We start from the raw sequence: 25,338 nt of genomic DNA on the forward strand, positions 1-25,338 counted from the left end.
TGGGAACAGCTCCTCTATGTGCACTGTTTGATCGTTTGTCAGGGAGTCGCTATGAACCCTTTCCAGGCAGGACTCTGGTACTTAAACTTGTTTAGTCGGCGTTCTTCCTTCTGCTTCCTTTTACCTTTTAAAAACAAATATGTGCCTCTGTGGTTAAAAGCCTTTGCTTGCAAAGCCTTATGGTCCGGGTTTAATTCCCCGTTACCCACGTACAGCCAGATGCACAAAGTGGTGCATGTGTCTGGTCTTCGTTTGCTGCGGGCAGAAGGCCCTGGCACTCCCATTCCCATTCCAATTCCAATTCTCATTCATTTTCCCTCTCTCTCTCTCTCTCTCTCTCTCTCTCTCTCGTAGATAAAAATAATAATAATTTATTTGTGTGTGAGAGAGAAAGAGGCAGATAGAGAAAATGGGCGCACTAGGACCTTCAGCCACTGCAAATGAACTCCAGATGAATGGGCCACCTTGTGCATCTGGTTTATGTGGGTACTGGAGAATTGAACCTCGGTCCTTTGGCTCTCCAGGCAAGTGCCTTAACCGCTAAGCTTTTTATCGTTTTTTAGCCGGGCGTTGTGGCGCATGCTTTTAATCCCAGCACTCAGGAGGCAGAGGTAGGAGGATTACAGAGAGTTTGAGGCCACCCTGAGACTACATAATGAATTCCAGGGCAGCCTGGGCTACAGCAAGACCCTAACTTGAAAAAACAAAATAAAGAAAGAAGCGATTCACTTTTTTAAAGTTTTTAAAAACTCCCCCACCCCTTTTCTTTTCCCAGCTATCATTTTCAGAAGACCAAAATATGCAGGATATCAGCGCTTTTGTGCAGTAGCCATTTAGAAATGTTCAATAAATGCTGCCTTAATTACACATTCTTGTGAGTGTGCAATTTGCTTTGACCAGGAATTATCCTAATTAATGGGGCCATTAACATGGTGGGGTGGCGGATGGACAACCCAAGTTAGAGCACTTATCTGGACATTGGATCATACTTCATATACAGGAGGGAAAACACAATATCAAACGGAGTACTGTACATGTTAGTTACACTTTTCCAGGAGTATCCTTCCTATCACCGTGCTGAGCCTCAACAGACACTGCATAAATATGAGCTGCCAAACGTGCAAGATTATGACTCCACAAAGGGGCAAGGGGATCTTGGAAAGTCTCTAAACTTCTTAAATCTTTTAAAAAATAAATGATATGCTTGCCATATTCTCTCTTCTTCGTGAATGATAAGGAAGATAGTTGGCAACATATCTGGAGGGTGATGGCAGTTCATTAAAAAAAAATACAATAATTAACTAGCAAAAAATGAACGTAAAAAAACTACTCTGGTAGAGGTAACTATTTGCAAAGTAATAAAAAGCAATATCTCCACAAAATCCTCTAAAGGGTCCCTTTATGTGCCCTGAGCCATCCTTATAAACCAGCTTAAAAAAGAAAAAAGAAGCCGGGTGTGGTGGCGCACGCCTTTAATCCCAGCACTCAGGAGGCAGAGATAGGAGGATCGCCATGAGTTCAAGTCCACCCTGAGACTATATAGTTAATTCCAGGTCAGCCTGGGCTAGAGTGAGACTCTACCTCAAAAAACAAAACAAACAAACAAACAAACAAAAGCCAATCATCCTACCTGCCTTGGTGACACATACCTATAATCCAAGCACTTGGGAGAGGGAGACAAGAGGATCAGCTATATAACAAGTTCAAAGCCAGCCTAGATTACATGAGACCCTGTCTCAAAAAGAAAACAAAAGAGGAGGAAAGAAAGGAGAACAGCCAGGCGTGGTGGAACACACCTTTAATGCCAGCACTCAGGAGGCAGAGGTAGGAGGCTTGTCATGAGTTTGAGGCCACGCTGAGACTACAGAGTCATTTCCAAGTCAGCCAGAGCTACAGTGAGACCCTACCTCAAAAAACTAAACAAAAAAAAAAAAAAAAAAGAGAAGAGAAGAGAAGAGAAAATCAACCACCCTAGTCCACATTCTACAGTGCACTTGGCTTCTGGACTATGTTTATTTGGCAGTGTTTATACTAAATTTGAAATTCTATAGTGTGAAAATACCAGAGTTTATGCTTGATCCAGATTGGTTACCCACTAAGTATATTCTGGAAGAATTTTGAGACAATGATATGGGGGTACAGAAATGAAATGAAAATTCTACCAGAGTCCATTTCTTCTCCTCCTCCTCCCCCATTTACTCTCTTTCTCTTTCTCCTCTTCCTCCTCCTTCTATTCTCCCCTCCCCATCTCCTGCACTTAACTTGGTCATAAGTTGTGGAATCAATTACCATGGCACAAACTCTTAGTATACCCCGGAGGTCATGATGGTCTGAGGTAAAGGGACTAATTATGAAGTGGATGCTCCACGTGGGTGGTGGGTAGAAGTGTGGTCCCTCAGTGGGCTCAGCCACTCTGCCACACTCCAAGGGCAGTCAGTCTAGGAGCGTACCATGTGGTCCACCAGGCCGAGCTAATTAATTCGTGCCACAAATGTTTATTGGGTACTTCCACTGGGTCAGGCATTATGCTAATTACAGGGGGCATGTTAAAGAATTTTAGGTCCATTCCCAGTTTCTCCTCAACATTGGTTAAATGCTTGCAAGTGGGAAAGAAATACTGGAAACAGGCCGGGGTGGCTAAAGGTAGGCAGCTCCCTGGGCTGCTGCTGTCTTTGACCTCATTACTTGGGCATTCAGAGAGCACCACGAAGAGCCGACAGGCCACAAACAGTACAAAGGCTTCAGATTCTGAAGTGGACAAAACTCACCAAGCAGGTTATTAATCTTGATTCCATGATGGTTGTAATTGAGAAACAAGGAATCAATTCAGTCCTCATGCTGGAAATGAATGTGAAAAAACACTGCAGACATGGAGGGATCCTGCGCTGTCCCGAGGAGAGGAAACCGACCAGGACTAACAAAATTAAGGAAAACTTACATGTGTATACGGGAAGACTCATTTCAGGACTAGATTAATGTATTACCTTCATGATTAGATTCAGATGTTACTTTTTAATTGTTTTAAGTGTTCTTAGAGTGCATGTTCAATTAATTGTGAGCTTTACTATATGAACATATTGGTCATATTCCCACCAGGTTATACTATGTTCCCTCCCTTCATCCCCATCCCACTGAGGGGCCCTGCTCAGTGTGATTATTGATATTCACTCTTAGGTCATGATGTAGACAGCACCCTGTTGCTGAAACAAACACTCAAACAAGACAGTTTATCAGAGGAAGAGGCTTATTTCAGGCTTACAGACCCAGGCGAAGTTCCATCAATGGCAAAAGAAGCTGGTTCCCATTCATAAACGCAAGCAGAGAGAGAAACTACCATGAGCCAGCCAACACCAAAAGCAGCAAGCAAAAGTCTGCAGAACAGGACCCCAGAGCTCAGACTGCTCTCAGTTTACCTTTGGGCTGGGCTCCAGGATCCAACCCCCAGTAACACTTCCTCCAGCAGGTGGCTGGAGATCCAAGTTACAAGCTTAACAATAATGATGATTATGATGATGATGATGATGATAACCACCCGAGCCAGGCATTTGATCCTAGCTCTCAGGATTGCTGTGAATTCAAGGCCACCCTGAGACTACATAGTGAATTCCAGGTCAGATTGGGCTAGAGTGAGACCCTACCTCAATAAAATAAAATAAAATTAAATTAAATTAAATTAAAATAAAAACACCTGAATCTATGGGAGACGTGCATTCACATTTAAACCACCACAGGTCATGAATGCAGCAGTCGGTCTCTGAGTGTGGGAATGGAGGGGAGGGACGGTGCCTCAGGATACTTCTCTCCATCCTGTGGCTGTTTCAGTCTTTCTGCTCCTTCTTCTGGCATGTTTCCTGAACTTTGGAGGGTATATTAGAAATCTCTTGGAGTACTTTTGATGACATAACTCTTTGTGCTTCAAACTGGGCATGTTGGCACACTCTTATAATTCTAGCACTTGGGTAGTGAAGGTAGGAAGATCAAGGTCATCCTCAATTATATATTGAGTTCAAGACCATCTTGGGCTACATTAGATCTCTGCCTCAAAACAAAACAAAAGATCTTTTGTCTTTGAGCCACTCCATACCATAACTCTACCTAATATCTTGACAAATGTGAAGGGAATTCCTTTATTTTTATTTTTTATTTTTTATTTTTTTTTTAAATTTTTTATTTATTTATTTGAGAGTGACAGACATAGAGAGAAAGACAGATAGAGGGAGAGAGAGAGAATGGGCGCACCAGGGCTTCCAGCCTCTGCAAACGAACTCCAGACGCGTGTGCCCCCTTGTGCATCTGGCTAACGTGGGACCTGGGGAACCGAGCCTCGAACCGGGGTCCTTAGGCTTCACAGGCAAGCGCTTAACCGCTAAGCCATCTCTCCAGCCCCAAGGGAATTCCTTTAATTATTAGTGGTCTGGAGCTGGGGAGGTGGCTTAACAGTAAGAGGCACTTGCTTGCAAAGCCTGCTGGCCTGGGCTCAATTCCCCAGCCACTTCCATAAAGCATTCATTTGAAGCAGCAAGAGACCCTGGTGTGTGTGGGTGCTCATACACACAAACACATACACAAATAAGAATAAAAACGCTGGGCTGGAGAGATGGCTTAGCTGTTAAGTGCTTGCCTGAGAAGCCTAAGGACCCCGGTTCAAGGCTCAATTCCCCAGGACCCACGTTAGCCAGATGCACAAGGGGGCGCACGTGTCTGGAGTTTGTTTGCAGTGGCTGGAGGCCCTGGCGTGCCCATTCCCTGTCTCTCTCTATTTGCCTCTTTCTCTCTCTGTCTGTCACTCTCAAATAAATAAATAAAATATTTTTAAAAAAGAATAAAAACGTGTTCAATGTGAAGACATATGTGGCCTTAAAATGTAATTGTTCTAAGTGTTATGACTAGCATGATAGAGTAATAATAATTAAATATCCACAGTTTACTCTGTGCTAGACACTGTTAATTACATGTCACATTTACTGAATCACAGTCCTCCCAATAGCCTTCTGAAATACTATTTTTATCCCAGTTTTACAAATGTAAAACCAAGGCCAAGAATGAAAGAAATTCAATAAAGAATTTCTGGACTAGTTTTCAGCCCTGGTTCGATTCTCCAGCATCCACATAAAAGCTCAACACCCAGTGGTGCATCTGGTGTTTGTAGTAGCAAGAGCCCCTGGAACACCCACATATACACATGCATACACATGCAGACAAATAAATAAAAAGGTTTAATATTTAATATATTTGCTTATTTGAGAGAGAGAGAGAGAGAGAAGCAGATATGAGCACACATACACACATACACACAGAGAGAGAGAGAGAGAGAGAGAGAGAGAGAGAGAATAGGCACACGAGGGCCTCCAACCACTGCAAATGAACTCCAGATGCATGCACCACCTCATGCATCTGGCTTACGTGGGTACTGGGGAATCAAGCCTCTGTCCTTTGCCTTTGCTGGCAAGCGCCTTAACTGCTAAGCCATCCCTCTAGCCCAATAAAAAAAATTTAAGAGAATTTTTTCTTTATTTTCTTTTTTTCAGTGATGGCTTACACCTGCTAGGCAAAAACTCTACCACTGAGCTGCACACCCAAACCCTCCCTAAAGAATTTCAGCCTCACTTTATGACATGAACATGGAAGTAAGTTTTGCCATAGTTCTTTTAGTGGGAAATCATATCCCCTACTCTACCTCCTTCCTCAGACACCCAGGCCCCTCTTGGCTCAGGGCTTTTGCTTTTTCCTCTGCCTAAAGTAGGTGCCTCCCCTGCAGCTAAGGTGCTCCCTGCTACTTTCTGACCTGGGCTCAAATGCTCTACATCAATGACAAGTTTTACTCCAGAACAAACAGTATCCCTTTGGATATTTTTTGTCTTTCTCACTCTGCCTTAACACCATAGTTTCCTTTACTGACTTGATATTGAGCTATTAGTGTGTATGTACTAATTATACATAGTGATATATATGTGTGTGTGTATAATTATATGTGGTACCTGTTATTACATACTATATATATACTAATTATATATTTATATATGTCACATGTAGTAAATTAGCATATATACATACTTCACATGCATAGATACAGATGTGTGTTTGGGGATGTAAGCTCCTGCTTCGTTCCCCACCGTGTCCCCAGCCCTGGAGTAGTAGTTAGACTTAATCAATGAAACGTTCTAAAGAAAATAGCAGCACATATGCTCAAGCACTAGGTCAGTTTTCATCCGATAAGAGAGCATACTGCTTCGTTTGACAAGGATTTGGCCTAAGCTGAGGTAGTTACCATACTGAGAATGCCTAGGACTAATCACTTCATCACATCTTTATTTAAAAGAACCATAAATAACTCCAGAATCTTAGATTATTTCCTTCCTGGTTTAAAGTAGAGAGAATTGTTTTTGCTATTGTTTCTCCTTCATTCATTGCACTTGTAGCTGCCTAGATAAAAAGCAGAGCTACAAAGCCAAAGGACCCAGGTTCGACTCCCCAGGACCTGCATAAGCCAGATGCACGAAGTGGCACAGAAGTCTAGAGTTCATTTGCAATTACTGGATGCCCTGGCATCACACGCTCATATTCTCTCTCTCTCTCTCTCTCATTCCCTCTCTCTCTCTTCCCTCTGCCTCTTCCTCTCTCTCTCTCAAATAAATAAATGAAAATAATATTTTTTTTTAAGAAGCAGAGCTACTCCTATTCAATGTTATCTTTGTCTTCACAGAATAGCATTCTTCACAAACCTCTGTAAGATGATCAGGTGAGGTCCCTTTTCCCCAACATTTCATAATTTTCAGAGTCAGGGACAAGTGAGAGCTCATACACTCCTTTCCTCTTTATTTTTTAAGGAAAGCCTCGCCTTGTTTTCTCGGGGATCATAGTGAGCCATTGGTTTAAATAGACCACAACCAAGTCCAGAGTTCTTTCTTTCTTTCTTTTTTTTCCAAAAAATATTTATTTATTTGAGAAAGACAGAGAGAAAGAAATAGAGAGAGAGGAGAGAGAACAGGCATGTTGGGGCCTACAGCCACTGCAAATGAACTCCAGACACATGTGCCACTTTGTGCATCTAGTTTATGTGGGTACTAGGGAGTTGAACCTGAGTCCTTTGGCTTTGCCAGCAAGTGCCTTAACTGCTAAGCCATCTCTCCAGCCCAGTATTCTTTCTAACTGTTTGATTAAGGTTTTTAAATCTCTGTAAGTGGAGCTGGAGAGATGGCTCAGTGGTTAAAGATACTTGCTTACAAAGACTGATGCCCTGGGTTCAATTCCCCAGCTACCCTCATAAAGCCATATGGATACTCATTTGTAGTGGCAAGAGACCCTGGCACACCCCACACACACACACACAAAACACAAATGTATTAAGAATAAAATCTCTGTAAGTCTATGAAATCAGATCCATTCACTTATCTGACTCAATCTTAGTTTAATGAGTAAACATTTAAGTTGTAATAACATGCTTAAATATGAAATTTGTTTGACAAATTGATTCCTATTAATTTAAAGATCTGACTTATTATTTTTACTTAGAAAACTATGCTCCTAAAAAGTGGGTGGCTTAGCATGGAACCAATGAGGAGGCTGGCTTCCTCTTGAAGCAGAAAGCTGTCCTGCAGCATTCTGGATTGCCTTTCTCCTAAGGGAAGGCGGGCTGGCTTTAGCAGAAAGTAGAGCCCAGTGGAAACATTGCTAATCTCCTTTATCTACCCACTGAACAAATATTACTGAGCCTTCTGAGAAACAATGCTACCACTAGTGACTTTAATGAGTGTTTACATTTCTAACTGCATATTTATATAGTGGTGGCTGCCTGTTGTGTGCTTTCTAGAGGATTGGGAAGGCTTGTAAAAGTTGAAAAAATATTTGATTTACCAATCTGCTTTTGTTAATTCAAGAAGATATTATATTTCATAGCATTGGAAGATGATTATTATACCATATAGATACCTGTACTTCAATGATTTTATTCCGAAGTTATCTCAATAACTAATACTGTTGGACTTAAATTAGTACAAAATACAGGAACCAGGCATGGCAGTACATAATCACAGCACTTGGGAGGCTGAGGCAAGAGGATCTCAAGTGGGAGGCCAGCCTAGGTGACAAAGCAAGCTCCAGTTCAGCCTGGGATCTAGTGTGACTCTGACAATGAAAGAGAGAAAGAAATAATGAATGGATGAATGAAAGAGAAAGCAAGAAAGGAAGCAAAAGAGAGGAGAAGGAAAGTAAGAAGGAGAGCGAGGGGGAAGGAAAAGAAAAGAGGGGACTGGCAAGATGGCACAGTAGTATAAGTGCTTGCCATATAAGCATGAAGACGTGAGTTTAGACCCCCCCCCCCAGGTCCCATATAAAATGCTAGGCATGGTGACACATGCCTGTAACCTCAGCGATGGGGAAGCAGATGTGGGACCCCCAGGGCTCTCTGGCTAGCTAATCTAGCCAAATTGGTGAGCTCTATGCTCAGGAAGAGACCTTGTCTCAAGGAAGGTAGAGAGTGATTGAGAATGCACATGCCTTCACATGCCCACAACACACCAGTCCCTATAAACACATATACTCGCATGCAAACCACAGATACACGTGCAAAGAAAAGGAAAAGAGAGAGAGAGGGAAAGAGGGAGGGATGAAAGAAGGAGGGATGGAAAAAACATATGAGGTAAAATAGTGCTATTAGTTAATGATCCTAAAGTTACTTTTACTTCTAAGACCTTAACAAATATTGAGGTTTGGTCTGCAGCTTGCTGCTTTAAAAAGGGAACAAAACAAAATAAGCACCACTGTTTGGCCATCCCTGGAAGACTGAGATCCTTTACTATTGTGCATAGTGACGTGTTTAGTTCATGATGTTCACCCCGGTACTAAATTCCATCTGGAAGCTACATGGCACTTGAATATATGAGGTCAGAGGCATAGCTATACCTCCTGCCAGCCAAAACCTGATGAAACAGCTGTTATGTAACATTGCTGAAACCATCTGCTTGGAATATTCAGGGTGGAGAAGAGATGGTACAGCAAACAAGTTATCAAGACAGCAAATTGCCTTGCTTGGGAATGAGCCTGAATGGGCAGCAAGGTGAAACATGCCTTAAGATCTTGCCTGTGAGCTCAGCTGTGTTGGAATGGACAAGATCAAGCTGATTTCTAGTCACTTCCTTCTGGGTAGTAGCTAAGATCCTACAAGTAGGAAAGCAGCTCCACTCAGGGAAAAAAAAAAGACTCAAAGATAAACTTGCCATGAAACCAGGTTCTAAGGAAATGCGTGGACTGGTAGACCTACTCGCTACGGAGAAACTCAAAAGAAGATGCATAGGACGTGGGTCAAGGGACAGTAGATTCTAGAAGGACCCACTGAAGAGATTTCACAGAAAAGTAGTGTTTTAATGTTCACAGACTCTTTTACATTTTAATATTTTTTGCTCCCCAGTTAGTCAGTCTTTTTTTTTTTTTTTAATTATTTATTTGAGAGAGAGAGAGAATGGGCATGCTAGCGTCTTCAGCCACAGCAAATGAACTCCAGACGCATGCGCCACCTTGTGCATCTGGCTTAAATGGGTCCTAGAGAATCAAACCTGGGTCCTTTGGCTTTGTAGGCAACTGCCTTAACCACTAAGCCATCTCTCCAGCCCACATTTCACAGACTTGAACACCGACACAGCACTGAACTGGAGCAGATGAGGCCAAGAGCAATACTGTACTCGTGAATCAGGGTGGAAGTGTGGGGGCAGGGAAAGATACAGGAGCTATCAATGGGGATTTAGGGAAGCTTGCTTGAGAACAAAGTCACCACTGATTTATTAATAAAATATTATGGGCTGAACTATGTACTTCCAAAATTCATGTACTGAAGTTCGACCCCTAATATCACAGAATGAGATAACAGTATATTCGGAAATACGGCATTTAAAAGGGTCTTAAGTAAAAGGGAGGTTATTAGTGTGACCCTAATTCAACAACTGCTATCTTCCAAGAAGAGACATCTAGCTTCCAGAATCATGAGAAAACAAATTTCTGTGGTTTAAATAACCCATTCTGAGGTAGTATGTTATGTCAGTCCTAACAAACTACATGCAATGCAACATCAACTCAGTCATAGAAATTCAGTGAATACAGCATCCATGGATCCAAATGGACTCAATACCACCAACTTTGCTACCCTGTAGAAATAGTGAGTCCAACTGTGGTTGAAATTACCATTACCTAACTCTTCAAGTGGGGCGTTTCTAAGACTCACAAGTTACAATGAGTCAATATCCCTCCTACTCTGGGGTGTGGCCAGGATACAACATTATATTCATAGCAATATTGTCATTAAAATCAGAAGGCAGGATGTTTACAAGCCTGGTGTCCTGGAGGTATTTTCAGTGGGAGGAAGCTGATGAGTTTCTGCTCACAACTGAAGGGATGCCCTGAAGATTTAGTGTGACGGTTTTAAGGATATTATTGTTGGCTTTGCAATTGGTTTCAGAGTTTGGCTAATAGAAATTCTGTTTTAGTTCCCAGTTAATAATATAATCAGCTAATAACTTGCTTTTCTCTTCTTTTTGGCTCTAGAGCATTTCATGGTATGTAAAGTTCCTCAACTCCCTACATCATCTCAATTAATCTTTTTTTTTTCAATTAATCTTTATGTCTGTGAAATATGAACTATTGTTATCATTCCCATTCAGTTGATAAAAAAAAAAAAAAAAGAATTCAAGGAGAGTGAGCTATTTACTCAAAGTTGTATAAGTTAATGGCAGAGATTCAGCTCCAAACAAGGTCAGCTGTCTCCACAAGCAGGGTGTTTCCAGTCCATCCCAGATCATTAGTTCTACCTACCTTAGGAATTACAAATGATATACTTCAATGAAGCCATGCGTTTAAAAAATATTCATCAAATACTAAGTACTAAAAAGTACTAAAGAACTTTGCCTACCCTAGAAAGATGACATGAAAAACATTTCACACATACGAATGGACGGAAAATAGTTTCAGAATCTCTTCACAGGTTACTCCTTCACCACGCCCCTGCCTCTGCCCTTGCTCCAAAATGCCTTATGGGTGAGTGCTTCCGGTGTACTTTCTCTTCTGTAAATATAGAATGCCAATTTAATGCCTCGGAATAGGTTTAGCAGTACTTTTTTAAAAAAAATTTTGTTTATTTTTACTTATTTATTTATTTGAGAGAGGCAGAGAGGGAAAGAGGCAGATAGATAGAGAGAATGGGTGTGCCAGGGCCTCCAGCCACTGCAAATGAACTCAAGACATGTGTGCCCCCTTGTGCATCTAGCTAATGTGGGTCTTGGGGAATCGAGCCTCGAAACGGGGTCCTTAGGCTTCACAGGCAAGTGCTTAACCACTAAGCCATCTCTCCAGCCCGAAAAGTAAGACTTTTTAATGACTTGGTTTGCATTCTTCTCAAATCCATTCTTTCATGATTCAGAAGGTTCTCCAAAATTCTTGCACTGTTTGTTATTATGACACATGTGACATAGCCTAGTGACCCATGCCACATGGCTGGAGATGACTAACTCGTTAGTAAGACACTGGATGATGGATTGTTAATGACATTGCATAGGTAGCGCTATACCACGTCTGATCCTATCAGATTCCTTGGTGACAACTGAATAACTTACTCTGCACTGTTTACTCATAGAAAAGGGAAAAGCAATATCCCAGGTCAGAGATGCTGGGGGTGGGGGAGTGTTGCAGTCAGCTTCACGTTGTTGGCACAAAGCACCCGACCAAGATCAGCTTGTGGGAGGAAGGGCTTATTTTGGCTTACAAATTTGAGGGGAAGCTCCATGATGGCATTGGAAGATGATAGCATGAGCAGAGGGTGGATATCACCTCCTAGCCAACATCAAGTTGGGGAATAGTACCAGGATAGTGTGCCAAGCACTGGCAAGGGGAAGCTGGCTATAATACGCATAAGCCTGACCCCAACAATATGCTATCTCCAGGAGGCTCCAATTGCCAGTTGTTACCAACTGGAAACCTACCATTCAGAACACATAAGTTTATGGGGACACCTGAATCAAACTACCACAGGGACCAAGAACCATGAATATAGTATAAGCAAATGTTGAAACAGAGAGTGTTCTCAAAACCCTACATGCAAGGGTGAACTAAGAGAGCCAACCAGATCTCTATGGAGGCCTCCAGTCCACTGAGAGTCAGGTCTAAAGCAAGGGACTACATTCCACATTGCATCTGCAGTCTCAGGTCACTTTTTGTTGTTCAGGCACAATTATTAATAGTGCCCCCTTGCTTTCAAAAGTGTAAAAATTTGTACACCATCACAAATAGTCACACTAGTCATTAGGAAACTGATGTTTATCATTTTCTGGTTGTGGTAGTCAGATTCGCATTGCTGGCAGAAATCACCCAACCAAGAGCAGTTTATGGGGGAAAATAGGTTTATTTTAGCTTAAAGACTCGAGGGGAAGCTCCATGATGGCAGGGGAAAACAATGGCATGAGCAGAGAGGGTGGACATCACTTCCTGGCCAATATCAGGTGTACAACAGGAACAGAAGAATGTGCCAAACACTAGCAAGGGGACACTGGCTATAACACTCATAAGCCTGTCTCCAACAATACAGTGCCTCCAAGAGACATTAATTCCCAAATCTCCATCAGCTGGGAACCCATCATTCAAACACCTAAGTTTATGGGGGACACCTGAATCAGACCACCACATTCTGCTCCTGTCCCCCATAAACTGATAAAACCATCTATGATGTAAAATGCACCATGTTCTTTCAACTTTAAAAGTTCCATAGTTTTAATCAATCCCATTGATGTTCAAACATCCCCATAGACCAGTCTTTAAACTGAGCCATAATATAAAAAATAAACCAAAAAACCCATAATGGTACCAAATACACATTCACACTGCAAAAGATGGCATTGGGCATAGCAAAGAAATACTTAACCAATACAAGATTTAATCAGGGAAAACATCAAACTCTGTAGCTCCAAGTTCAATAACTCTAGCCAGTGACAAATCTCTAAGTCTGATAATTCTAACCAGCAACAAGTCTCTGGAGTTCCAATTCTGCCCCTCCAGCTAGGCTATTCACAGTCCTGGAAAACTTCACCCAGGGCGGGCAGCTCTCCTGTAGCAGCCATCTCGTGGTCCCAGCATCTCCTCTGGGTCTCCCCTGCAACCCATGATCCGTGCGCAGGGCTCCATCGGGTCTCCATGCAGGGATCCAGTAAACCTGATCTATGCTGCCTATGGCCATTTCCAAAACACAAAGCCATGTTACAAAGTCAATGACCTTCTCTTTCTTGCATTTCTTATACTCTGTTATACCAGGTAGGGTGCCAATTTGTCAATCCAGGGGGGAATAAAGCAGACTTTAAAGAACAGACACTTTTTGAGCATTCAGACCCCTTCAAAAAATTGCATTCTTTCTGTTGTCCCAATGCAGTCAGCTGGCCCAATCTCAATGGTTGTAATCTCTCATACAATTACAGCTGAACAGGTAGCAGTTTTGGCTCAAAAATTTCATTTTTTTCTGTGTCATATCCCTCTGCTCACATCAGTCTGCTTCTACACAAAGCAACCCTGCACAAGTTCTCAGGACACGGGCATAACAGCAAGCCTCTCACACAAACTGCTTCTAGCCCAGTTCAGGTAAAGCTTTTTCTCACCTTCACAAGCCAAACTTCATATTCCATAGATCTTACTGTATTCAGGCATTTCAACTCTGACCAGGATATTGCATTAAGCTGTACTTACAGTACTGCAAGTCATCTCTTAGAACAAAGTTTCAAATTCATCCACATTCCACCTGCACAGCAGCTCCAAAAGGCCAAAATCCACATAGTCAGGTGTATAGCAGCAATGACACCACTCCTTGGAGCTAATTTTATGGTTTCTGTCAGGTTTGCATTGCTGGAAGAAATCACCCAACCAAGAGCAGCTTGTGAGAAAAAAACAAAAAGGTTTATTTTGGCTTACAGACTCGAGAGGAAGCTCCATAACGGCAGGGAAAGCAATGGCATGAGCAGAGGGTGGACATCACCCCCTGGCCAACATAAGGTGGACAATAGCAACAGGAGAGTGTGCCAAACACTGGCAAGGGGAAACTGGCTATAATACCCACAAGCCTGCCCCCACCAATACACTGCCTCCAGGGGGTATTAATTCCCAAATCTTCATCAGCTGGGAACCTAGCATTCAGAACACCTAAGTTTATGGGGGACACCTGAATCAAACCTCCACACTGCTCTTCTCAGTTTTTAATTGAAAATTTGGATTTTTGTAGGACATTTCTAGGTATGTAAATGTGGGCCATGGATTTTACATTTTTGTGAGGGCCAAATAAAAGTCATGGGGATGCTGGGTGTGGTGGCACATGCCTTTAATCCCAGCACTCTGGAGGCAGAGGTAGGAGGATTGTTGTGAGTTCAAGGTCACACTGAAACTACAGAGTGAATGCCAGGTCAGCCTGAGCTAGAGTGAGACCTGGCCTTGAACCCCCCACTCAAAAAAAAAAGGTCATGGAGAGATGAACTCTGGCCTCAAAGCTCCCAATTTTAAATTTCTGCATTAAAAACTCTGGTTGATAGTACAGTATTTCTGCTTTGCCATTTTGGAGACCTTGGCTGCCATGTAGCCACTAAGAGAAGATCTTAGGATGCTCTCCAAGCTGAGAGCCTTCTGTTCAAGAAAGTTCCAGGGGCAATCATGGCAGGGGTCCAAGAGGCAATAGGCCTGACCTGGGGAGTTTAGGCCACTCTTCTAGGCCTCCGTAGTTGATTATAACCAGCACCTCCCATAAGCTGAACAAGTATTTTCTCTTCACCATAGCCCTGGGAGTGGTTATCACTACTCCACTTTTTCTAATGAGGAAACAGATTGAAGATGAGTCTGAACAGTGTCACCCAGCTAGTAAGAGGTGGGACCAGGATCTGAATTCATGTCAGACCTGATTGAAAGTCTGTAACTTCTTCCTTTGCACTACTGATTCCTGTGTGGAAGGGACTGACTTTCTCAGTCCCCAAGGACATTCTTCATTTGGATTAAATCCTTTTGGAATTCTTGAAAATTATAAAATCTTGACTCTAGGTGTTTAAGAAGATATTTTCTTGCTTTTATTTAGAGGGTTTTGTTTGTTTGGTTGTTTAGTTTTGTTTTCGAGGTAGGGTCTCACTCTAGCCCAGGCTGACCTAGAATTCACTATGTAGTCTCAGCGTGGCCTCAAAGTCACAGAGATCCTCCTACCTCTGCCTCAGCTTGGGCTAGAGTGAAACACCACTTTAAAAAAGAAAAAAAAAAAAAAAAAAAAAAAAAGCAAGGAATGCAGGCGACTGGGCAGAGGCATGGTAGAAGAGGGGCAACAGTCCTTCCTGCACCTTGATTTTGGCCTTCTGCTCTCCAGAACCAGTCTCAGATTGAGGTCATTCAGGTTCGTGGTTCTTTGTGAAAATAGACATAGAAACCTAATTTACATGTCTAAACAATAACAACAAAAAAAATTTAATACTGTAATGTTTTTTTCAAGACGAAATGAAGGAACCTGTGTTGGATTTTTCAATGCAGAGTTCTTAAGTCAAATTTCAGGAATCCTTTCCTTACCCACCATCAGCTAAAAAATAAACTCTCCAGAGACGAATGTTTCCCCCTCCGTGCAATGTGAAAGCAGCTAGGAGTTTTTAGAGAACACGGGAAGTATACAGTGTGTTGGATCAATATAACTCAGTTCTAAAGCTTATTTTGACCCAGAATTGCTTGTGTCAGGAAGTTCACCACCAATCTACTGCCACTTGTCATGCCATCCCAGACATGCAGCTTGATATACCAGGGTGAGCCATGGGCACTCAGGGGTACACTGCATAGCACCTTTTTCCTGCTCTGTGCTCTGCCTGGCTACTGACTTCGTGTCCCTCTGGGGACTATTATTCTGAAAAGCTTTCCAGTTTTCATTCCCCTGCCTTATTCCAACCTCTGGCAAAGGCTGAGCTTTAAATTGGAAGGATTGTCTGTATTGGAGAGGAATGGGGCTCATTCTTTCAATTCTTGGAATGCCCATAGCCCCTTCTGAGGAATGCTGCCCTCAAGGGCCTCCATTCTGGCTTCTGGTGGTTCAACCAGATTTTCACATGTGCACAGAGGGCAAGCTGTCCATATTCTGTGAAATATGGTGCTAAGGGAGCTCTACTGAATGAGGGAAGGATAGGCCCCAGCACCAGAAAAGCCTCTTTAAGTAGAAGGTTTTGGGCTGGGCTGGAAGGTATTGGTGGCAAGGACAGGAGTTGGACAGACACACAGAAAGCAGAAACATGAGGTAGCAGGCATTGTTAATGAGCAGAGACCATTAAACAAAAACAATGAAGGAAGCTGATTGGTAGTGGCAGGAAAGAAAAGAACAGAGACCAAGAGCAGCTGTGTTATCATACAAATGGCCAAGCATCACTCAGGGCCGTTGATGCTGGCACCACTGGTACCAAGGGGCCCCCTGAATGGACCAAGCAGCTTCTAAAAAAAAATTCACAAACGACCTATGTTTACTTAGGGCCAGAGTGTATGTGACTTCGGATTTAGTTGTCTTTAAAAGTCCTCTGTCATCCCTAAACCTAAACAATGCAGCTCACAAAATCATCTTATAATTTCATTTATAAAAGAAAACTTTTTAAAGTAAGCCAGTTCATATACTTTTTTTTTTAAATTGAGGTAGGGTTTCACCCTAACCCAGGCTTTTTTGGAACTTACTCTGTAGCATAGGTTGGCCTCAAATTGACAGTGATCCTCCTACCTCACCCTGCCAAGTGTTGGTATTAAGGCATGAGCCATCATGCCTGATTTTTGTTGATATCTTTGGTTTTTCAAGATAGGGTCTTACTCTAGCCCAGGCTGACCTGGAATTTACTATATAGTCTCAGAGTGGCTTCGAACTCATGGTGATCCTCCTACCTCTGCTACCCGAGTACTAGGATTAAAGGCGTGCGCCACCATACCCAACTAGACCTGATTTTTCTTTTTAAATTTTGCTCAATCCTTGTTGTAAGATGCATCCTTGGAGCAATAAAACTTAGAAAGTTGCAGTGTGTGTGTGTGTGTGTGTGTGTGTGTGTGTGTGTGTGTGTGTGTAGACAGACAGACAGACAGACAGCCATTGTGAAGACATCTAAGCATCCTCTCTCTGTTCTGAAGTCCATACTCACACTGGATGTTCACTATCCTTTCCTGTGTGTCTCTTAATGCCCATGCTTGAAGCTGAGAAGTCTCCTGTCTCTATCTCTACTTAATAAACTCACTTCCTATGTTAAAGAATCAGAGGAAGGAAAAAAGAAAGAATAAAAAGAGAATAAAAGAGAAGAAGGGGGAGAGGAAGGGAGAGAGCTGCTTTCACTGGTCAAAAGAATGGAATTTCAAAGGGGAAAGTGGAGGGGAAGGGAGGGTATTACTATGGGATAATTTTTATAATCATGGAAAATGTTAATAAAAATTGAGAAAAAATATTAAAAAAAAATGTGCTCTCGCTGGGGAGCAGGCTTAGCAGTTAAGGCCTTGCAGACAAACGCCTCTACCATCTCTTCAGCCCTCTGGTTTAGCTTTCTTTTATTAGATGTTTTTATTGTTCCTAACTTTTCTTAGGCATACATATGATAATGAACGTCTTTGTATGTATATAACGCTGAGTTTGTATCAGTTTCGATTTCTAGTTGTAGACGTTTTTAGTCAAGGGCTGGTATATCAGTCACTTTCTCACTGAGCAAATACCCAACCAGAAGTGGCTATGGAAGAAAAGGGTTTAATTTTGCTGGGAGTTTTGAGGGTGACGTTTCATTATGGTGGGGAAGGGATGGCTGACTGGGTCAGGAAGCCTGTGCCCCATCTCATCAGAGTCTTGGGAGCAGAGGGAGAAACTAGCCAGGGAGGAAGGCTGGAACACCTCAAGGCCCAGCCCTGTGACACACCTGCTCCAGCGAGGCTCCACCTCCCGAAGGCTCCACAGCCTTCCCAACCAGCTCTACCAGCCGGGGATCAAGTATGCAGCAGATACATGAGCTTATGCAGGTATGGGGCCGGGGCATTTTACATTTAAACTACCACAATTGGTCATATTTTTATAGGGGCTGGGTAGATGGCTCGGTGTTGAAAAGAGATTGCTTGGGGCTGGAGAGATGGCTCAGCAGTTAAGGTACATGCCTACAAAGCCTAAGGGCCCAAGTTCAATTCTCCAGGTCCCAGGTAAGCCAGATGCACATGGTGGTGCATGCGTCTGGAGTTCCTTTTCAGTGGCTGGAGGCCCTGGTGCATCTATTCTCACTCTCTCTCCCTGTATCTCTCTCTTTCTTTCTCTGTCTCTAATAAATAAATAAATAAAAATCAGGAAAAAAATTAAATTAAAAAAAAAGCTTGCTTGGATATATTTTTATGGTTCTTCTTACATAATACCAAAATTGTTTTCCAGAAAGAATGTATCTATTCCTAATCTTTACAGTATATTATCATGGTGGCCTTGACTTCCTTTCCCTGTCATCCTGTGTTAAGTCCCAGTGAACGTCTGCACTTTTTTTTTTCTTAGTGTTTCGAGGTAGGGTCTCACACTAGTCCAGGCTGACCTGGAATTCACTATGTAGTCTCAGGGTGGCCTTGAACTCACCGTGATCCTCCTGTCTCTGCCAGTTAAAGGTGTGCGCCACCATGCCCGGCGAGCGTCTGCACTTCTGGTTGACGCCTCTGTCAGTCCTTTTGTGTTAGGTTCTGTGCTGGTCCATGTTGGTACCAGTCATCCAGAGTCTGCCCTTCCACGGTGGCGCTGAGAAGACCCCAGTGGGGAAGATCCTCAACAGCCCTTCCCCGGCTCATGCGTGGAGATCTGGAAAGGCTCTTCTGTCCTAATGCTCCAGTGTCTCAGAACACCCCTGCAAAGCCATCTTTGACTCCCTTTTGCCAGGTCCCTCGGGGTTACCCTTCCTGGTCTTCTGCCATCAAGCTGGCATCTGCTTTCCCTGCTTCCTCCTTGCGTGTCCCACTTCCAGGGCTAAGCCACCTTTTGCTCTTTTCTACCCCTGTCACACCAATGTCTTATAAATTCAGCTTTTAATTTCACAATCCTTCAGCCTGCCTGGTCTTTTTTTTTAAATTTTTTTAATTTAATTTTTATTAACATTTTCCATGATTATAAAAAAATCCCATGATAATACCCTCCCTCCCCCCCCCCACACTTTCCCCTTTGACATTCCATTCTCCATCATATTACCTCCCCATCTCAATCATTATACTTACATATATACAATACCAACCTATTAAGTACCCTCCTCCCTTCCTTTCTCTTCCCTTTATATCTCCTTTTTAACTTACTGGCCTCTGCTACTAAGTATTTTCCTTCTCACACAGAAGCCCAATCATCTGCAGCTAGGATCCACATATGAGGGAGAACATGTGGCACTTGGCTTTCTGGGCCTGGGTTACCTCACTTAGTATAATCCTTTCCAGGTCCATCCATTCTTCTGCAAATTTTGTGACTTCATTTTTCCTTACTGCTGAGTAGAACTCCATTGTATAAATCCGCCTGGTCTTTGTCAAAGTTCACTGACGCCACGCTCTTGTTCTACATTAGTTGTCACTTTGACCTTGGCCTCCGTGAGACGGGGCTATGCTTGCTGTGCTGTGGTGGTTGGATTCAGGTGCCCCCCATAAACTCGTGTGCTCAGCAATTTGGGAATTTGAGCTTCCTGGAGGTGATGAATGGTTGGAGGGCAGGGGTATGGCTGTTGTAACCAGTTTCCCCATGCCACTGTTTGGCACACTCTCCTATTGCTATTGTCCAGCTGATGTTGGCCAGGAGGTGATGTCCACCCTCCGCTCATGCCATTGTTTTCTCCTGCCATCTTTGAGCTTCCCCTCGAGTAATAAACCCTTTCCTCCCATAAGCTGCTCGTGGCCAGGTGTTTTCTGCCAGCAACATGAACCTGACTGTCGTTTTCTCGGTTTGGGATTCTCATTACCATGTATCCTTTGAATTGCCACTTCTTCCCTAGCTCTGTCCCTAACTCAGGTGACTCCTTCTCACTCTGGTTTGAGTCTCTTCTCTGTTCCCTGCATGCCCTGGCACGTGTGCTACAAGCCGTCAAGAAACTGACTCTTCAAGGTCTCGCTTGAGGATATTAAGGGAGTGTGCTGGATGTGCATAGAAGGTCTGTGGCAGTTTGCCAGTTTCGTCTTAATAAACCCCATTCCACCCTCCAGGCATGCCTTCCCTGCCCTATATCTATTTGGACCTTCCTGCCTCCCATGTGCCTAAGCCCTACTTCTGGCTTCTGCATTTCCACAGACCTGCCCTTTGGCCTCTGGCCCACCATGATATCCCAATTCCCTACTTGGCTTTCCCCTTCTGCCTCGGTACTTCTGGCTTAGCTCCCCTGTGAGCTGTCTCCATAATCTTCCCTGTACGCAACGACCTGGCATTCCAGCAGGCTCTGGCTCCACCCTGGCTCTGGCCCGACTCCAGAACTGTATGGATAGGATATGTTTAACCTCTGAAAGTTTAGTTTTCTCCTTAGAAGGTAAGACATGCCCTTGGGGAGGAATGTGGAAAACAGGCAGTCATTCAGCACTAAAGAAACTCCAAGAAACAGACCATTACTGACTGCTTGCAATGATCTCCAAATCTAGCGACTTCTCCTTAGACCTTCCATGAGCTGGCTGAACTCATTGGCCGTCTTCAAGAGTAGCAGTAGCAGGTCATGTTAGTGATTTCTGTAAGATTAGGGCTATTTCACCACAACAAATGGGGGTGCCAGTTGATGATGTTTTTTTTGGGGTTTTGGTTCATGGAAGCCAACAGGTAAAAATCTGACCTCACAGGAGTCAACTTGAGAGTCACTTGAGTCAGGGTCAGAGAAGGAGCCATTCAAAGGAGAGATGGCAATAGGAATTCAAGAGTCAGCAGAGGCAGGGCAAGTGTAGCCCCGTCTCATGGATGTCAAAGTCAAAGGGACAACTGCTTCAGAAGAACAGCATAAGCCATATCTGCATCTACAAAGCAGATCACGGATACAGCTCACAGGGAAGCCAGGCCCAACCAGCAATGAAGGGAGAGCCCAGTGGGAGTACTTGAATCCCAAGTCCAAAATCCACGAGACTCTGGTGCCTCTCCATCTAGCAGCTGTCATAGACTTGGCATAAAAGCAGGCATCCAGATAAATGGAGGAGGCTGGGAAGAAACTCTACTTTCATCTCTGGCCTATTTTATGAGCCAGCAAGGCAAAGAACTTGGTGACTCTTCTTATTCAAGCTGCATTTGATGAAAAGAAGCAGAAGCTCAGAGGTTAGGTGATTGGGGTGAGAAGCAGGGCAGACCTTCTGAGGTAAAGTTAGCAGAGAAGTGGGGCAGGGCAGGCGGGTTAGCTGGCAAGCCCCAGGCAGAGGATTAGCTATGTCCAAACCCCAGGTATTGCCCGCTGTACCTGGCTGTGCTTCATGCTTGTCCCTGGCTTCCCCCTGGATACAAGATCCCTGAACTCCTACAGCACATGCTATTCTAGAACCTGCTCTCAAAAAGGTAAAAGGTACTCCCTTCCAGATTAGGTTGGGGAAAAAAGAGAGAAGGCCCAACTTAATAAAACCAGACATGAAAAAAGGGAGATTATTACAGGTTCTCAATGAGATCCAGAGGCATTAGGAAATACTTTGAAACCTTATATATTTTGTTGTTGTTGTTGTTGTTAAAAAAAGGAGGGGGAGCTGGGTGTGGTGGTGCAAGGCAGAGGTAGGAGGACTGCTGTAAGTTTGAGGCCAGGCTGGGACCATAGTGAGTTCCAATTCATCCCATGCTAGAGTGAGACCCTACCTTAAGCCACCCTAAAAAGTGGGGTGGGGACCAGGAATAGATGGTAACCCTATTGCTGAAGACTCTACATACTTAGGCTGCAAGGCCACTGAGAAATCCTGCTGGAACTGAGCTGATAACCTCCTCCATGTAGACCAGCTGACAAAAAGCTGGAAAAAGCCATTCTGCATGCAGTTCAATGGAACAGAGAGAAATCACCAATGAAGATACTCAACAGTGGACACTGCAAGCCTTATAATTGGCCAGCCAGGCCAAATGAGCCAATGAGTGCAATAGTGGTATGTCTGTCATGGGGGAAACCAACTGACCTCTAACTGGACTGGAGGCCCACTCCATGGGAGGGAATACATCCCTGATACTGAAAACCTACAACAGGGGTAGTCATGAGCCCTAGGGTTGTAACGTCTGTTACTGTCTGGCTAAATGTATATACTATGCTCATCAAACTGCCCAGTAAGCATTTCTGTTAATGTTTATACCCATATATTAATGCTACTCTCACTTTTGGTAGAGAACCTTCTCCTTTCAGATGGTAGTGACCTTGGGATGATTCAGAACGCATCATAGTGCTGGGAAGAAGTGACAGAGGAGTTTTCAGCACTGAAATATCTCTATCACACCTTTCCAAGGCTCAGGGTCCATTGCAGAAGAGGTGGCAGAAAAAAATGTAAGAGCCAAAGGAAGGATAGGGCTCCTTACAACGTGTTTCTCCAGACACAAAATGGCCTGGATATCCATGACCTCACAGTGCCTGACACTACCTACACAAGACCATCATAAGAGGAGGAAAAGATCATGACATCAAAATAAAAGAGAGACTGATTGAGATGGGGAGGGGATATGATGGAGAATGGAGTTTAAAAGGGGAAAGTGGGGGAAGGGAGGGCATTACCATGGGATATTGTTTACAATCGTGGAAGCTGATAATAAAAATAATTTTAAAAAATTAAAAAATAAAATAGTGGGGTGGGAGAGCTTAGAAGAAATGGATTGTTTCCTAGACACATAAGATATACCAAATTTAAACTATGAGAATATCAACAACATAACCTAATTCATAATATGCAATGAAATTCAAGAATTAATAAAGAGTATTACAACAAAGGAAAGCCCCAGGTTGAGATGATTTCACCAGCCTTCTATGAAAGAGCTAATACTAATGGTCCTCAAATTGTTCCATAAAATAGAAAGAGAAGGAAGACTGCCAAGTTCTTTCTATGAAGCTAGACAAAAACAAAAGTATGGTAGACTAATTTCACTGGTAAATAAACTTGCAAAAATTGTAAGATCTGGGGCATAGCTTAACATGTAATGTACTTGCCATGCAAGCATAAGGACCTGAGTTCAAGGCCCAGAACCCACATAAGAAAAAGCTGGGCAGGGCGGTGTATGCTTATAATCGCAGCATTGGGGAAGTGGAGACAGGTAGATCCCTGAAGCTGGCTAGCCAGCCATTCTTTTTAAAATATACTTTATTTATTAATTTGAGAGACAGAGAAAGATAGAAAAGGGCAGACATACACACACACACACATATACTGAGAGAAAGACAGACAGAGAGAGAGAGAGAGAGTGAGCAAGCTAGCGAGAGAGAGAGAATGGGTGCACCAGGGCCTCCAGCCACTGCAAACACACTACAGACGCATGTGCCACCCTGTACATCTTAGCCAGCCATTCCAATATACTTGGCAAGGTCCAGGTCGATGAGAGACCCTGCCTAAAATAAAGATGGATAATTCCTGAGGAATAACACCTGAGGTTGTCTCCTGACCTCCACATGCAGTGCACACATGTGCATGTGCACTCTCCAACATGCACATACAAACACATGAACAAACACACTCCTCAAAAAAATTACTGCAGGTGGAATTCAAGAGCACATTAAGGTCTCACACCAGAACAAGGTTGGTTTCATTCTAGGGATGCAAGCATTGGTCAGCATATAAATGTAATACACAAATTGCCTTAAGTACAGATATCACAGGATCATCTTATTAAAAAAATTATTATTTTATTACAGAGAGAGATAGAAAGAAGTAGATAGGCTCTTCATAGGCCAGGCTGTCAAGACAGTGCCACAGAAAGACAAGAATCCTAACAGGTCAACCTGGAAGCTTAATTTGGACTTTACTCATCCAGGAAGATAGAATTTTTGATTTCATAAATTTTGAGCAATTTCTCCAGGAGAAGGTTAAAGTCAATGGCATATTGTTCACATTGAATGTTTCAAGAATAAAATCACAGTTGTTTCTGAGAAACACTTTTCTAAATGGTACTTAAAATACCTTACCAAGAAATTTCTTAGTAAGAATAATCTTTGCAACTAGCTTGTGTGGTTGATTCTGATGAGGAAAGTATGAACTTCGCTACTTCCGGATTAGTCAAGATAAAGATAGTTTCAGTCTGAGGACCAATTGGCCTCTCCTATAGGGCTTTACTTAAATCAATGAAGTAGTATGGTTTCACTAAAAATAAAACTTTCAGTTTATCAGTAAATAAAAATCATTAAACTCATTACAAAAAAAGAGGAGGGGGGGGGGAGAGAATGAGCATGCCAGAGCCTCTAGCCACTGCACATGAACTCCAGATGCATGTATCACCTTATGCATCTGGCTTTCATGGGATTTGGGGAATTGAACCTGGGTCCTTAACTTCACAGGCAAGCACCTTAACTGCTGAGCCATTTCTCTAGTCCCAGGATCATCTTAATAGACAAATAAGAGGCTTTCAACACAGTTCAACATCCCTTCATGATAAGGGCCCTGAAGAAACTAGGCATAAAAGGAACATATCTTGACATAATAATGACTGCATTATGACAAACAAATTACAAACATTATACTAAGGAGAAAAATCTAAATGGGATCTTGAGTCTCTCATCTGATTCAGAGGGATTAATTCTGAATATTCTGCTCACTGTGTTAGGCTGAGACCTAACACTATTTCTTTGTCTCTTTCCCCTTCTATACTTCTCTCTCCATTCCATGATCTGAGCTCCTTGGTGCCTTTTGCTTATATCCCCATGCCCACTGATGGAGCTCAGTGGAACACCAAGAGATGCCGAGAACCAACTCATTCCCCTAACTCTGATCCTATAGAAGATCCTTCAAGTAGAGTGCCTGATAGCCTGTCCTTAGAAAATTCATAGTAACTTACCTCTCCCAACATCAAACATTCTATTTGTCCTCAGGTTCCAGAGACACATGAAAATCAACTATTTGTGACAACCAATCATTAACTTCTGGAGGAAGCACATCCACTTAGCATCCTTTAAACTTGACAACTTTGAACATCATACCTGTGAGAAAACCTCACACTCACAGAGGCAGAGGGATGTGCCCAAGAGCACATGAGTTCATGACAGAGCCAGAACAAGGACTCAACTCCTCTGCCCTCAATCCTAGGATCACTCCACCATGCTATCATGCCTTCCTCAGACTTCGCTCATCCTTGCCTTATGCAACACCATACCTTGAGTCAAAATTATTCTAATGGCTTACAAATAGACCACTCATTTTATTAGCATTTTCTTTTTGGCTTAATGGAAAGGAATTCCAACATAA

The 25,338-nt window shown here is 42.9% G+C and overlaps 1 pseudogene; it reads left to right on the forward strand.

Annotated features, from left to right (window-relative positions):
* Positions 1 to 51: 51 nt before the first annotated feature.
* LOC101600366 lies at positions 52 to 24,205 on the forward strand (annotated as a pseudogene).
* The last annotated feature ends 1,133 nt before the right edge of the window (positions 24,206 to 25,338 follow it).

This window comes from Jaculus jaculus, chromosome 19, assembly GCF_020740685.1.
Source record: "Jaculus jaculus isolate mJacJac1 chromosome 19, mJacJac1.mat.Y.cur, whole genome shotgun sequence".
Taxonomy (NCBI): Eukaryota; Metazoa; Chordata; class Mammalia; order Rodentia; family Dipodidae; genus Jaculus; species Jaculus jaculus.